Source organism: Bemisia tabaci, chromosome 4 (genome assembly GCF_918797505.1).
Source record: "Bemisia tabaci chromosome 4, PGI_BMITA_v3".
NCBI classification, from domain to species: Eukaryota; Metazoa; Arthropoda; class Insecta; order Hemiptera; family Aleyrodidae; genus Bemisia; species Bemisia tabaci.
The window spans coordinates 5,156,781-5,170,712 of NC_092796.1; the positions used below are offsets into that span (position 1 = coordinate 5,156,781).

General features: G+C 38.2%; 2 protein-coding genes across 6 annotated transcripts in view; both read left to right on the forward strand.

Annotated features, from left to right (window-relative positions):
• LOC109031262 (uncharacterized) overlaps positions 1-13,932 on the forward strand; it is a 599,201-nt gene that overhangs the window by 446,814 nt on the left and 138,455 nt on the right. The window lies entirely within an intron of this gene.
• Positions 1-13,932, forward strand: part of bru3 (CUGBP Elav-like family member bruno 3) — an 854,644-nt gene that overhangs the window by 404,646 nt on the left and 436,066 nt on the right. For 2 of the 5 annotated variants that reach the window (XM_019042680.2, XM_019042675.2), the window contains exon 1: positions 3,075-3,304. The exons of the other annotated variants lie outside the window; for them this stretch is intronic. The gene's annotated coding sequence lies outside the window, so the exon portion shown is untranslated. Of the gene's footprint in view, positions 1-3,074; positions 3,305-13,932 lie in introns of those variants that run through there. 5 annotated transcript variants of the gene reach the window in all.

Below are 13,932 nucleotides of genomic sequence, written 5' to 3' on the forward strand. Positions count from 1 at the left end.
CCACCAATAGGACCCCTCCATATCTTTTTCGTCTTCTATGTCTATTGCCTTGTCTACCAATTTGAACAATCAGCCCGCAGATAATGTATCGGTAGCAAGTAAAATGTGATCGACTGATTGCATTGCTCTTTCTAGTCTTGAATCTGGATTTTCCCTCCAAAACAAATCGTCCGTAGATATTCAACTTCAGCTACAATTCCCGTTTGTCTTCTTTGTCTATCAATTGGACGTAATTCTATCAATTGGAACTATGTGCATTATGGTGTGAGCCCTGTTATGTACATATTCTCATGAATTTCAGGGCTCATGTCTTAATGTACATAGTTCCGTTTGGCAGAAGTACGTTCAATTTCAATTATCATCCCGCTAGAAATACCCCTGCCGTACCCTGTTTTTGGTCACCTAATGGCGGTCGGCATGTTACACGCAGTGAGAAACTGTAGGAGTGAATGACCTCTCTATACATGAGTGTGGAACTTGGTCAGTATGTCATTGTTTCAACATCAACAGCGATCGTTTTCAAGGGTCAATGACCCATTGACCCACCAGTGTGAAACTTGGTCAGTGTGCCATTGTGTCAGCATCAACACCAATCGGCTTGAAGGGTCAATGACCTACCAATGTATACATTTGTAACTCGGTCAGAGAGGCGTTTGGTTGGCGGTACACCCACTTCAGGGTTGCCAAGTTGGGTGATAAAATTGGATAGTTTAAATTGGGAATGTGCTGCTTTTTCAGCAGTGTCTAGCAACTATGAGCCACTTTTATCGGAACGAAACTGATAGCGAATGATCTTAATCGGTTTCATTTGGAAGTAAGTCACTGTGTCACGAGGTGAGTCCCTACGTTTAAGAGTGAATGACCTCATCGTAGTTTGTATACTATTAAAGACCATTAAAGATGAACTTATCCATCTATGATAAATATTTTAACATTCAGTGTCCAACGAACCGTAGGAAACAGGTCATTAATCTCAACAGGAGAGACCAAAAATTTAAGAATCGTATAAAATTCTCATCTCAAATGGACTGCGTTAAATAGCAAGGAACCCAGCCACGTCAGCTATTACGAAATGGGCAATTTAATTTCATACATTAAAACGGTTTTGCGGATTTTCGTCCAAATTTCAATGAATTTTCTCCATTACACGAAGCAAATTACTTAAAAATTTAAAAAGAATTCGCACAAACGGTCTCTCGTAAAAAATTGAATTGCCCACTTAAATTTGGCATTAGCTGATGTGGCATAGTTCCTTTCTGTTCAACGCGGTCAAAATTAGAACAACAATGTCGATGCATTTTTTTATGTCCCTCATACTTACCTAAGAGACCTCGTTTGCATTAAAAAAAAGGGAAGTCCTTCTTCTTGTATTTGATACTATATTCATTTACGAAAACGTCCTTTTTTTAAACCTAACCTGAAATAGCTACTTTTATCGATTCAAGTTGGAGCATTTCCGAGACTATTTGGCTTTATCTTTTGAAAATCCCGCCAACGCCAGCGCGAAACGCGCTTTGGCGCCTACAAACCTAACAGGGATACTTCACGCGTTGCGCAATGCGTGAAGTATCCCTGTTAGGTTTGTAGGCGCCAGTGCGTCGCCGCTCCGCTTTGTGTTAGGCTCTAATATTTAATCTGGCGGAGTCAGCGTTATTCAACTCATGATTTTGCAATGTTTGCACATCCTGTATGGATTATTCTCGTTTTAAAAAATATGTTTCATAGGAAAATATAACGTGTGTTTTGTAAATATTAAGGTGGTTCCGTATCAAACTTAATGATTTCCAAAGCGAATTTCTACACAATTTCTCATAGCCTTTTATAATCGATGGCGTAAAAGCAACAGGATAAAGTGTAAAGCCCGGCGATAGGAACTATAGCCCGGCTGCATAATTTTTTATCGCTTCGTATAGCCCGGCCGTATGATTTTCTCCGCATTCTACAGCCAGCTATATGATTTTCTGTAGCCTTCTTTAGCCGGCTATAAGAATTCCTATGGTATTTTGAAACGCAGCTCTTATCGCCAATTTTTACCAGGGTTTGCCGACATAGCCGGTTAAACTTTCAACAATCCGGCTGCTAGCTGCTGCTTATAATTCTCTTAACCCGGCCGAACCATTGCAACTCAACTGTGCAACATGGCCAAAGTATTGCAACTCAACTGCGCAACATGGAATTCAACTGCATATTTAAAATCGGCGTTTATTGAGCAACTGATACACCACTGCGATTTGATGGCGAAAGAATTTGATTTAATGTGCTGGTTACATGCTCAAATTTCCATCAATTTCCGAACAAATGATGACTGGAGCGCACCATCTACCATAAAATTTCTGCGGCCTGCGAAAATTTGATGGTAGATGATGGAGCTGTGGGGCTCATCCTTCATCTACTTTCCACACAACCGTGCTTATTTCATGCTTATTTCAATCATCACGTTGTTTTAATTGGACGTATTTCTATCAAACGGAACTATGTGCATTAAGACATGAGCCCTGAGGACCCATAAGAATAGGGTCATAACAGGGTTCACGTCGTTATGCACATAGTACCGTTTGATAGAAATACGTCCAATTAATTTTACTCATCAATCTAGATAACTCTCGACCGCCATTTTGGTCATCATTTTGATCGGAATTTGACAGAAATTTGGACGTATTTCTACCAAACGGAACTATGTGCATTATGACGTGAGCCCTATTATGGATATATTCTTATGGGCCTCAGGGCTCATGTTTTAATGCACATAGTTCCGTTTGGCAGAAATACGTCCATTTGAGCCTGTAACCAGGTCATTAGCTTTATTTTTTTTTTTGTTGGTTGCGCTACTCGTGGACGAGATCCGTGAGCGGACGAGTAGGGCCTCCTTCTCGGGGAGTGTGGAGTGTGGAGCCTTCGGCGGGCGTCCGCGTGAGTGGCGGGCCGGGCCGGGGAATGGCGTCGCCGGGACGACACGGGACGACAAACGGGGCGCCGGCGCAACCACGCCTCGCGCACCGCCGCGTCGGCACCAATCAACGGGGCATCCCCCGAGCAGCGCCGAGCCTCACACGCGCCAACAGACCCGCTCCGTTCGTTCGCTCGCCGAGCTTCCGCCGTTTTCGCGCCCCCAACGACCCCCCCAAGGTCACCCCGCCACCCCCGACCCGACCCGGACCGGGCTCCGATAGGCCTCGAGGCAACCTAACCTCTCGGATTGTGGATTTGAAATTCGCCCACAGAGATTGAATTTTCAATTTTTCCAGACACTCAATATATAACTCGCCCACGTTGGATCTCTTTTTCATGAGTCTGGGAAACTCAGGTAAATTGGCGAATGGGTGTGTTGATGTTGGTACTGCTCGATGTTTAGATTGTTTAATTGATGTTTGCTGTTTATCGATCGTTCTCACGCCGGGATGTCCCCGTGCTGAGGAAGAAACCCCTATGAACCGCTATGAGCAACCGAGACTCAGTCTGTTTGAGGGAAGTTATGCGTACTGTTCCTTTTAATTTACAGACGTTTTATATCAAGTTGCGAAAAAAATCACCTAAAAATTGGATAGAAAAAATATTCACCATTTTCCAAGTAAATTTGTTTTTGAATAGGGAAATATGGCAACGTCTGAACGACAATGCGGCGTTTTTCCTTACTACGGCGGAATGGTGGTAAGCTCTGTTTCCACGATCAAAATGAGGCATCGCACAGTGGATCGAGTCAATCAGAGAGGTCGGACTTAAAGCTTTTGAATAAAACTGCAAATTTTGCTGTTTTTTTCGTCACATTTTAAATCGTAACGAGTGCCTTTAGAAAAACATTTCACGAGAAAACCAATGAAACCCTTTTTTAACTCCTCAAGAGTTTATATTTACGAAGTTATAAGCTTTTAAAGTTTCCAAATTTTGTCCGACCTCTCCCAGTGACTTGATCCGCTGTGCGTCGGTGCGATTTTTGAGTGTAGCACTTGCAAATTTTGAGGTGCTTTTACTTATTGATCCACATAAATTGTGAACATAGTACAAAACTTATGTCTTTAAAGATGCTGTTTGCGATTTTGTTGTGATACAAAAGTAAAGATGCCTTTTAAAATCCATCAGCATCAATATCTCATTTGAATCGGCTCAAATTGATCGTGGAACTAAAGCTATTCTCGCTCAATCTATAGTAAAACTGAATTTCTGCCATGATCAACAATAAATAATCGATTGTAGGTCAGGTCCCTTGTCTCGATATGTATCGATTGTTTGTCTTTCATTTAGATGGACGCAAGTTGCCAAAATGCGATAGTTACCACTGTTTCAGAGTCTGGGGCGATTGTTTTCAATGATCTCTGTCGAATTTTCGAATTGTTTAATATTGTTGCCGCAATTGCATAGAAAAATAGGCCTCGGTGCTGAAAAGAAGGCATCGATACTGGTCGGAGAACCACTATACACGGTCACATCATGCTAACTCCTTGTAGTTAAAGGAACGCTTTTTTGAGAATAAACCGATGAAAGTTTATTTTTGCCGTCTTTGAGGCTGAGTATTGTTGCTTCAAATGTAATTTTAAGCTCTCCGGAGTCTAAAAACAAGCAGGAAGCTCCAACGCATTGGCGTCGGAGAGCGGCTCTGGGGGCAGTAGTTGTAGTCAAGAATGAGGGCCTAGACACATTTTGTCATTGATGTACAATCCGACAACTGTCGATTCATGTTTTGTAACTTTTGTAGCCGAGTGCCGTAGGTTAAGGGCCCGTTCGCAAAAACTAATCGGAACTGTATGAATGAATTGCTCCTTTTAAAAATCAAAACAATATCGAATTGCGATATATTACACAGTTAAGATAGGGCTATGTCCTGTCGTAAGCGGCGACATACAGTCGATATCATTTCAATAATCGCCCCAATGGCCACGATAGTTGTTAGACGTTTACGGTTTCCCTGGTAACCTTTGTTTGCTATCAGCTGATATCAAGTAATATGACTAGGAAGCTCCAACCCAGTGGTTAAAGCTTCCTTAACCGCGAAAACTTTAAAATTCAAATTTTCAAATTTTGAACGTAAAGTACATTTTTTCCATCACGAGATAAAAGCACAAACAAGTTTTGAATTGTTGACTGTATCACCATGATTCCAAAAATACAATACACAACATAGCATTGACTAACAATAAAACAGTATGCAATAAAATAAAGTCATGACAAGGAACATAGCCGAAAATGGCGCCGATTCCCATCAACCAACGCGCGGTCTCTACAATGTAACATGCTGCATTGATACTCCCCAGCTGGGACCGTCCGGAATAGCAGCTCTAGTGCAAGCACCAGAGCCGCTAATTCACTCAATTCATCGAAAATTATGTGCAAAATACTTGATATGTTTTTCAGTCGGAAACTGAAACTAGAACTGCTCAACTGTTACAAAAATTGTTCCTTTTATTCACCTGCCTCTTCGTACCGTAGCTCGGCGTGCTCTGCGATATATTGATGGAGCTGACGTCTAGAATTATGGAATAGGATCGATGCACCAGGTGTTGCCAAATCGGACACATTTTAACATAAATGTGTTATCTGGATGGGAGTTTTGAAAAAAAACTCACGTGTAGTTGCCCAGACCTAATTACATGTGCTAAAACGAATAGAACTTAAACAAGTTGGTTTTTGCAATCGCTAGCGATAGCAATATTCGTCATGGGAACTTTTGCTTCTGGGATATGAAAATTTTAAGGTACAGTTCGTTTGTAGTATCTTCAGAATTGAAGGGGCTATGTAATTTTGTGTCGACATCTCTTTTTTAACATTTTTAATTTTTTTTCTTTGCATACAAGAAAGCTGTTATTTACCAATTATTTATTTTCGTTGGATTATGTATGGTTTTTGGAAGTTAACGCATTTAACTTTCAGTTTCGTTTTTTCGGCGTAAAGTATGATATTTTTACTCTACGCATATGCCCGAATACGCATCATAACGACGGTGAAACTACCAAACCACGTATCTCGTTTGCGGTGTTTAAAAATCTCCGCTCACATTTTATTTTTTTGAAGTAGACCAAATCAATATCATTCCTTGAAATTTTCACAGAATTTTCTCCGCACGAAGAGGAAAAATCACGGAAATTTTCAAGACTGGACGTTAAGTAGCTTTTCATTTAAAAAATAAAGTATGACAGGAAGTCTGCGACGTCGCAAACCGAGATACGTGGTTTGGTAGTTTCACCGTCGATAAGTGACCTATGTGCTTCCTAAGTTGCCATTTTTTTCATTCAAATAGATGTAACCGAAATGTTAGATGTGTACTACCTATACTACTTTCATGTCATTGCTTTATATTTATTTATTTACTTTTTGCGTAGGTATAAATTGTTATTTTTTGCTGAATTTTGGAGAAAATATTGCTTTAAGAACGTGGAATGTAAATTAGTTTTATTGAAAAAAGAAAAAACCATCATTAATTTGGGCGAACAGAGAAAATATACATCAATATTTGGGTCAACATCTCCCTGATTATATAAAGGATGAATATATTAGTATTTCTGTATCAAAAAACTTAGCTTTTGTCTTCAGAGATACGATGATTCTAGTTCCAGTCAATTTGTTTTATTGAAAAAACAAAAAAACAAAAAATAAATAAAAAAAAAAAAAAAAAAACAACTGAAATGTTAGACATACTATTTTCATGTCTTTCTATTTGTATCAATAGGTACTTTTTGCTTAACTTACGAACGTTGAATGCAAATTAACTTTATTGAAAAAAGAAAATAACGTCATTAATTTGGGGGAACATGTGGCTGATTATATGAAGGAGGTATATTCCAGTATTTTTGTTTAACATATTAACTCACGAGAAAATGTTCGCACATTTATCATCTACTATTAATTATTTTTTGATGATTAGTCTAAAACATTCAATACAACCATTAAAAAGTAGTTCCCATCGTCGGGTATCGAACTCCCGATACCCGCACCTAATCAAAAATACGAGGCGGTTTAGTCAACTAGGCTATAACGGATTCACGTGGGCGAGAGTAAAAATAGCATTTAAAAGACTCGGGCAATGGGCGGGACTTATCACAAGAGACCTTGACTGCTTTTGAAGCGCATTGCTGTAGGAGCCATGGTTCGCACTGTTTTAATGCGTCTCGAGGTTCATCCCAACATGCATTCCGATCGCGGCAGTTGAGCTAAGGCAATATTTGCGTATCCATGAATTAAATCAATCAATCGAGCTCTGATTTTGACTTCTTTATCCGTAACGAGTCCTCCAGAACAATTTTCCACCTTGTACGATGGTTATTATTTCTTTAATTCTATTTTTCAAATTTGAGGTGGGATAATGGCGGCATCTCAAGAACACCGAGGTAGGCGATCTTTTGCACCAACGAACAGAAAACTGATGGCGAAAAATAACCAATCAGAACCTCCCAAAAAAAAGAATTTGCCTTAAAACGGAACTTCGTGGTTCTGCGCAGATTTACCAGTCAGACACGACATCTCAAGGTGGAAAAAAACTCGCTGAAAGCGAATTTTAGAAATCAACACAACTTGACGTAGAGACATGATTGGCTAAAAAATACAACGGTTTTTGATACATCGGAAAATCAACCAAAAATCGGAGACTGGGCGAAACGCTCAAGGTCGCAGAGGTATAGGGAATCCCATAGCGAAAGCAACGGAACGATTCTAATATCATGGGGAACTCCGTTCCCATGACAAAACCCATTAAGACTTTGAATAAAAGCGGAGACAGTTGAAATTGTTTTCGATTTTATCGCAGCCATATTTTTTTTTGCATATTTGAACTTTTTCGAGACTCAATATCTGACGCAAAACAAGCCTTTTTTCGTGGGATTCAAGGAAAAATCACCACCTCATTTCGGCTGAGTCCTGTCTTTTTGCCATTTGGTCTTCAATGCATGAATTTGATGCTCAAAATCGCCCAAAACTGTGTTTTAAACTCCATTCTTGAAAAAGAGTGAGTCACCTACGAATACACATTTCTTCTTAAAATTCATAACGTAGATTGCCCTAATTGCGTTAATTCGTCGAATGGGTGAATTATTGTCATAGATACTCGATGTTCATTTTTTTATTGGAAAGCATTACGAAACAAGAAACTACATGTTGTAACTCATTTCAGAAACAACGTATATGCCATTAAAGTTAGTTAGTTAATATATTTAAAGACATTCAGCGTCACAGGCTATTAACGTTTTTACAAAGAAATGGGAAAATGGGTTCCCTAAGCAGATGAGTCCTTTCATGGATGGAATAGAGCTTTTTTATTACGTTAAGCAGTCCAATGAAATGAGGAATTACAGTTTGATGAAGTATATGTAAAGAATCTTGGCGCATCAAATTATTGTGCCCCGTTGCTAAACGACACAGTCCAAGAAATTATCAAAGCGTTATTTACTGACAGCATATGAATTTGAGAATTAAATCATACATGAATATTTACTGACAAATATAAAGGTATATTATTTTTTGTGAAAGGCATTCTGACCACTGTTATCTGTTTTTCGGTCGATTCTCTTTGTCGTATTTTGCATTAATTTTAATTTCGACTGATTAAATTTTTCAGGGTATCTAATTTTAAAATTTTAAACTCTAATTAATACAAAAGTTTTCTTCTTCTTCGTCATATTTTTTTTCTTCTTCTTATTTTCCTTCCTCCTCTTATTTTTTTCCAAGTAAAAAAATTGATGTACACAACGTGACAAGTAAGGATAGACAAGTAGTAGCTTATAATTGGTTCGAGCACTCTTGGATGGCGAAATTGTGAAGTGATTAAAACTGTGCCTAAGCGGAGTCGTTCGTGGCAGTAGCACGGCCTTTGTAAAGAGTTGAAAAGCTCGTTTAGAGGACACTCTAGAATTGTTGCCAAATTTTCTTGCGTAAAGAGCGTTTGATTCACAATTTTTTTGAGGAGGTAGGAAGGAAAAAAATACATCGTGTCCTCATAGAGTCATAACTGTGCTGTATGAAAATTGGGATGTTAAAAGTAGTGCAATTTTGCGAGACGAACGAAAGACTTGATCAGATGTATGATGAGAGTATGCATTACACCCTGCTCTGCCGTGAAAAAGATAAATACCGTATCGGCATTCGAAAATCTTCAAAGTTCCTCCCACAAAATGTTTAATCAAGGAAAAAATTATGAATTTGTGTTTTTTTTTCTTTACATTTTCAAGGACGTGCGATTTATCTGCGAGAAAAATTCTCCAAAAAGTGATGGTAAAGGTATTCTTAAGTTGTCCGTCAAATTTGTATTTTTGAAGGAAGATTTGGCTACTTCCTAATGTTAATACGGGATTTTTCCTTGGCAAAGCAGTGCTGTACGCCATACTTGCTAAATCAGCGCCTTTCTAAGATCGCGGATTTGTAAGAGCAACTATTCGAACGTCTTGGAATCCATTTTGCCTATACGCTTTTTTGAAGGCGATTTGTATTTGTCCGGCCAAAAGCAACACACGGAAGGTTTTCCCAATCATTCTAAGAACAAAACTCGATAAGAATGCCTATCATATCATTTGCCAACCAGGCAAGAGTTTTTTTCTCGCAACCTCAGCAAAACGTGACAACGTCCAAATCACATCCTGGATACTATTCAGAGATGAAGAAGCTGCTGTTGCTTTCAGTGAGAACTTCAGCCTCTTTAGCAACAAGTGAAATAAAGTCTCGTTCTTGCTCCCCCTTCAACTCTTCCGTCGATCCCCAACTGCGGACTAATTATTGAAATTGATAGACAAAGCGATGGATAAAAGAGATGAAGGGAAAATGGAACGATCCTGTTGGTTGAAAAGGGTAATTGCAATGGATAAAAGGGGAAAATAATGAAATAACCATAGGTTCTCTCGTAGATTACCGTCAATTTGTTTATTAAACTTACCTTTTTCCCCCATCGCAACCACCTGTTTCCACCAATAGGATTGATCTTAGAGTTAATACCTTGTAGTCCTCTATAATCAATAAAGAAGGAGAAGAAAAAAAAGGATTGATCTGTTCTCCCTTTATCCTTTTTGTCGATCGCTTCGCAATACAATTTCAATTGCTCTGTTTTTCAATTTCAACCTCAACTGTGCTTCATGAAGCTAAAACTGAATGAGAGAGTTCTACTCCCAGCATTAAACTGAGACAGAGGTACACATTCTTAAAATTTCATGAGAAATCTAAACTGAAACTTGCTTTCCCCTGGGAAGTTAATTTTTTTATAATCGCACACTTCAAATAGCCATTACACCCATTTTTATTTTAAATTTTGGGGCGTTCTAGAAATGTACAAAATGCATTTTGCGTAGCAATAACGTGCATTAAGGCCAGATTTTGCGTGGAGACGCAGTTTTTCAATGAAGTGGCCTTCAGAAAGTTACACAAGATATCGTCACCTTCCAGGCAAAGTATCACAAGCGCCATGCGACGTTTAAAAATTTCCGCCGCCATTTTATTTCTTTACTGAGAAATTGTTGGTTGAATCTGTTTGAAAAAATCACTAAATTTTATCGGCAGCACAAAGAAAATTCAGTGAAATTTTCGGACAGCTTCGTTGAGCAATTTCTCTGTAAAAAAATAAAATGGCGGCGGAAATTTTTAAACGTCGCATGGCGCTTGTGATACTTTGCCTGGAAGGTGACGATATGTTTCTAATTGTTTACTTTCGTTAATACCCTGTAGTAGTTCGTTTGTTACATCGGGTGTGTGTATACCTATACCGCACTAAATGAAGCGCTGGGTGCAAAAAAGGCATTTCTTGGTTGCGGTGTCTCAGAATCTTAGCTAACGTTTCATCCATTATAGTTGAAGCAAATGTATGGAATTTGTTGAATTTTTTACTGTTCTTTTTTTAAGATTTTAAAATGGTAAAATTTAGGTGAAAACAAAAAATTGCAGAAAATTCACCCAATAGTTTCCTCTCTAAAGTGTAAATTCGCAGTGGAAATTCTGAAACACCGCAGCCAAAAAATGTCCTTTTTCAGCTCATCGCCTCAATTGGATCGCGTTTAGCAGAAAGAAATCAAGCCACATCAGCTATTGCCAACCTTAACCGGGTAATTTCATTTTGTACAAGAGAACGTTTGTACAGATTTGTTTTTTTAAATTTCAAACAATTTGCTTCAAAATGAGCAGAAAATTCACTGAAATTTGCATAAGAATCCACACAAACCTCTTCATGTCAAAAATTAAATTGCCCAATTAAATTCGGCAATGGCTGACGTGGCTTGGTTTCTTTTCTGCTTAACGTGGTCCAATAGAGAATTTGCAGGTGACTGAATGTTGAATTTTGTTTTTAAGTGGAAACTACTGAGTGAACTGAACATGAGGATACCCTTACTTCATGAATTGAACAATTATTATAGAGGATATGACAAAATGATCTAATGTGCTAAAATACATGTGTTTAAATGGGAAATGCCACCAGATGACGTCACTAGGCGGCGCATTTCCTCACTTTTAAATCAATATTTAGACCATTTCCCATTGCAGGAAAAAATCGTAAAAAATAATACTAAATCAGTTCTTTGGGCACTTTCAGATGAAGCAATAAAAAATTTGCGTGCAAATTCTCCATTACGAGAGGATTTAAATGCTTCAGGGTTTTTCTCCTGTTTCTTCGCTTCGGAGCCCGGTGAGCGGCGCGTCACAAGTCGCCGTTCATTAGTTTTATATGCGCCGGGAAACTTTCCGCATGCGTTCAATCCATCTTCCTGTCTAGTGTTATTCCGAGAAGCTCCTTTCATACCTAGAATAAACAAAATTATAAATCAATACCTGCCCGAGCTATCGTAACAAATTTATTTACTTTTCACTTACACCGATGGACGCCGGATTTAAGTGCAACTTTCCGAAGCTCCGGCGTAAATCAATCAAAAATCCCTAACTTTCCGGACAGTCTGACAACATTTAATGGTAGTCTATACGCTTTCCACCCGTTGCGCGGGCTGCTCGTCGTGTTTTTCAGAAACTAAATGTTTTGAAGACCGTATATCTCGTATTTGCAATCTTGTGTGTATTCGAGCGAGTAAAATATCAGTCGTAGGTTAGTAGATTACATGTTTTATTCAGTCATTTACGGTGGATCCATAGCTTTCAGCCGCGTGTATTGCTACCACCGGTTCTATATTTTGTAGATATTAGCTATCGTGTGATTTCTTTTTTTTTTTTCAAGAAGCAAAAAATGCCAGTCTCCAAATGTATTTTCAAGGCATTTTCCAACAAGCTAATCTTTAAAGTCAAACAAATATTTTAAAATTTTAGCAGATTTTGATATTAAATCGGTAAACGTGCTTTTGACTTCATCTTAAGTTAAAATTTGGTTTTTGGTGCGGCAATTTGTTTAATGACTTTTAATTTGTTACCTAAGACGGACGACGCTTGGTTTTTTTTTTTTTTTTTTTCAAAATCATATTTGTGGTCGTCGGTAAACATTTATCGCTTGTAATTAGAATACAGTACCCATAATTATGCGTAAAATTGAAATTGGTTAAATGGCAAAAATATAAACGACGTCACTTCAATCAACTCCCATTTGATTGGTATCAAAAATACCTGGTAATATTTCGTGCAGGAGTTGATTACACCAAACTTCCCGTCGTTTGTACCATTTTCTATGTCTTATTTTGAATTAGCACCCATTTTGATACTTATAGGTTTCGAACAGCTCTGAATCATTTTGAAGTGAAAAATGCGTACCTACAATGGCAATTTACTAATATATATAAATCGAAAACGAAAAACACAGCGTTTGGTGTGAAGCATTCTCAAATATCGTCGTTTGAAACAATGAAATACAAATCCTCCCTTTTTCCGTTAAAAATTCAAAACCGCAAATGTGGAAGGTCAAACTGGTCCGAACCTTTCAAATAATTTGCAGTTCCGATACGATCGGTATTATTGTCCGGCAGAGAGACCGATGCAACAAACACGACAATAGTGCAGGGTGGCATTAAACGTAAGCAAGGAATAAAAGATTTGAAATTTCAGTGAAATATTTCATGTAATTTCACAGAGCTGTGAAATATTTCAAGAAATTTTTACAGGGCTGTGAAATATTTCTAGAAATTTTTACAGGGCTGTGAAATATTTCACAAGGATTTCACAGATCTGTGAAATATTTCTCAGGGATTTCACAGGGATTTCACAGATCGGAAAATTTCACAGGATTCACAGATCTGTGAAACATTTCACAGGGATTTCACAGATCTGTGAAATCACAGGGATTTCACAGTCTGTGAAATTTCACAGGATTTCACAGACTGTGAAATTTCACAGATCCGTGAAACAATTCACAGGGATTTCACAGATCTGTGAAATACTTCGCAGGGATTTCACAGATCTGTGAAATATTGCACTTAAATTTCACAGATCTGTGAAATATTGCACTTAAATTTCACAGATCTGTGAAATATTGCACGGAAATTTCACAGATCTGTGAAATATTTCATAAAATTTCACAGGGCTGAGAAATATTTTATAAGTATCCTCGAAGCTCGCCTCACGCATACGTCCCGTATCCATCATTCGTCATCTGTTCTTAGCTATTGCACTTAGTCTTTTTTACAAATCCCAAAGTATTGGTATCCCCAAGTATCGGACATTATTGGTTCAAGTTGCTGGAGGTGTCCAAATTTTCCTCATAAAGTTTGTGAGACAAATCATATGTCGCCGTTTCCCTGACGAACGAACGTAACTTCGTTTCAAGATTTCAAAATCGGCTGAAACAATTTAATTTTCCATATCAATTTAACTTTGCAATTTTCCAAATTCTGGTCGAGTCATGCGCGTAATCGGGTGAAAATTAGTTCAATTTTCAGTGAGAAATGCAAACAGATTTTTAGTGAAAAGACAATTTGTAACACTGAGCAGCATTGAAATGGACTACATTTTGCAATTAGGAACTAAAATTGCTGGCTTAAAAAACACTTAAACTAAACTAAAAACACACAGGGAAACTGATAGTGCATACGTTGTTTCTGAACT